Raw genomic sequence first — 3,323 nt, forward strand, 5'->3', positions numbered from 1 at the left:
GACGGAGTCGGTAATTGGGGTAAGAAATGAGGTTTTTAGATTGTTACGGGACTGTTGGACATTACGTAACCCTCGTCCTTTTGACGATGTTACAACACGCTGTCTTATCAACGGCCATAACGGTTATGTTCCACAAGACCAAGGATGGGAAGTAATCCTAGTAAAACCAGAATGCATGACTTGTTTCTGGACGTATGAATTACGTGTCTTTATTGTCTTTGCTGAACGACTTGTGTACTAGCTAGAATTATCTTCACAACTATCTTGTATCAAAGTTATTGTGTGCTATATTTCATGCTTTATGTAAAATAAGCGGTATTGTAAGTTTGTAAAATATTGTATAAAAGTTTGAACGCGAAATATTATTATAATCAGTTTTTCATATAGAATTGTAGTAGTTGAATTGTATATTAGCTACTAAGTATGAACTTAATGGGTAGGTACTACCCGAATTTAAACTTATAAAACGCTAATATGAAGAAAAAGCTTTTATAAATGAGTTCATATTATGCTACGAAATACTATTAACTACTCTTAATATTCTGTATGATTAACTTGTTCCATTTGACTATTTTGAAGGAAATGGCACCGACTACTCGACACACCGTGAATATGAATGAAGAGGAATTCCGTACTTTTCTAGCTTCAAACATAGCCGCAGTACAGGCTGCGCTACATACCAACAATAACCTTGGATCTAGCAGTACAGGAAATCGTGTAGGATGCACCTACAAAGAATTCACTGCCTGCAAACCTTTGGAATTTGATGGAACCGAAGGACCGATCGGATTGAAACGGTGGACCGAGAAGGTCGAATCGGTGTTTGCCATAAGTAAGTGTACTGAAGAGGACAAAGTGAAGTACGCTACGCATACCTTCACAGGTTCTGCGTTAACATGGTGGAATACCTATCTAGAGCAAGTGGGACAAGATAATGCGTACGCACTACCGTGGTCAGCATTCAAGCACTTGATGAACGAGAAGTACCGTCCCAGAACCGAGGTCAATAAGCTCAAGACAGAACTTAGAGGGTTACGAACCCAAGGATTTGATATTACCACGTACGAAAGACGATTCACAGAATTGTGCCTATTGTGTCCGGGAGCATTCGAAGATGAGGAAGAGAAGATCGACGCATTTGTGAAAGGATTACCGGAAAGAATTCAAGAAGATATAAGTTCACACGAGCCCGCCTCTGTACAACAGGCATGTAGAATGGCTCACAAACTAGTGAACCAGATTGAAGAAAGAATTAAAGAACAGACTGCTGAAGAGGCCAATGTGAAGCAAGTCAAAAGAAAGTGGGAGGATAACGGTGATAAGAATCACCAATACAACAACAACAGCAATTACAACAATAATCGCAACAATTATCCCAACAATCGCAACATCAATCGCAACTACAACAAACGGCCCAACAACAACAACAGCAACAGCAACTACAACAATCATCCCAACAACAATAATAACCGCAACAACAACAACAATCAGAAGCAGCTATGCCATAGGTGTGAAAAGTATCACTCGGGGTTCTGCACCAAATTTTGCAACAAGTGTAAAAGAAATGGTCATAGCGCGGCGAAGTGTGAGGTTTACGGACCAGGGGTTAATAGAACGAAAGGAACAAATGGTGTCGGAACGAGTAATGGCGGAGCAAGTAGTGTCGGAGCAAGTTATGCCAATGTAGTTTGTTATAAATGTGGAAAACCGGGCCACATTATTAGAAATTGCCCGAACCAGGAGAACACGAATGGACAAGGCCGCGGAAGAGTTTTCAATATTAATGCGGCAGAGGCACAGGAAGACCCGGAGCTTGTTACGGGTACGTTTCTTATTGACAATAAATCTGCTTACGTTTTATTTGATTCGGGTGCGGATAGAAGCTATATGAGTAGAGATTTTTGTGCTAAATTAAGTTGTCCATTGACGCCTTTGGATAGTAAATTTTTACTCGAATTAGCAAATGGTAAATTAATTTCAGCAGATAATATATGTCGGAATCGAGAAATTAAACTGGTTAGCGAAACATTTAAGATTGATTTGATACCAGTAGAGTTAGGGAGTTTTGATGTGATAATCGGTATGGACTGGTTGAAAGAAGTGAAAGCAGAGATCGTCTGTTACAAAAATGCAATTCGCATTATACGAGAAAAAGGAAAACCCTTAATGGTGTACGGAGAAAAGGGCAACACGAAGCTACATCTTATTAGTAATTTGAAGGCACAAAAACTAATAAGAAAAGGTTGCTATGCTGTTCTAGCACACGTCGAGAAAGTACAAACTGAATAAAAGAGCATCAATGATGTTCCCATTGCAAAAGAATTTCCCGATGTATTTCCGAAAGAATTACCGGGATTACCCCCACATCGATCCGTTGAATTTCAAATAGATCTTGTACCAGGAGCTGCACCAATAGCTCGTGCTCCTTACAGACTTGCACCCAGCGAGATGAAAGAACTGCAAAGCCAATTACAAGAACTTTTAGAGCGTGGTTTCATTCGACCAAGCACATCACCGTGGGGAGCTCCTGTTTTGTTTGTCAAGAAGAAAGATGGTACATTCAGGTTGTGTATCGACTACCGAGAGTTGAACAAACTTACCATCAAGAACCGCTACCCACTACCGAGAATCGACGACTTATTTGATCAACTACAAGGCTCGTCTGTTTATTCAAAGATTGACTTATGTTCCGGGTATCATCAAATGCGGGTGAAAGAAGATGATATTCCAAAGACTGCTTTCAGAACACGTTACGGTCATTACGAGTTTATGGTCATGCCGTTTGGTTTAACTAATGCACCAGCTGTGTTCATGGACCTTATGAACCGAGTGTGTGGACCATACCTTGACAATTTTGTCATTGTTTTCATTGATGATATACTTATTTACTCAAAGAATGACCAAGAACACGGTGAACATTTGAGAAAGGTGTTAGAAGTATTGAGGAAGGAAGAATTGTACGCTAAGTTTTCAAAGTGTGCATTTTGGTTGGAAGAAGTTCAATTCCTCGGTCACATAGTGAACAAAGAAGGTATTAAGGTGGATCCAGCAAAGATAGAAACTGTTGAAAAGTGGGAAACCCCGAAAACTCCGAAACACGTACGCCAGTTTTTAGGACTAGCTGGTTACTACAGAAGGTTCATCCAAGACTTTTCCAGAATAGCAAAACCCTTGACTGCATTAACGCATAAAGGGAAGAAATTTGAATGGAATGATGAACAAGAGAAAGCGTTTCAGTTATTGAAGAAAAAGCTAACTACGGCACCTATATTGTCATTGCCTGAAGGGAATGATGATTTTGTGATTTATTGTGACGCATCAAA

This window comes from Rutidosis leptorrhynchoides, chromosome 11, assembly GCF_046630445.1.
Source record: "Rutidosis leptorrhynchoides isolate AG116_Rl617_1_P2 chromosome 11, CSIRO_AGI_Rlap_v1, whole genome shotgun sequence".
Classification (NCBI taxonomy): Eukaryota; Viridiplantae; Streptophyta; class Magnoliopsida; order Asterales; family Asteraceae; genus Rutidosis; species Rutidosis leptorrhynchoides.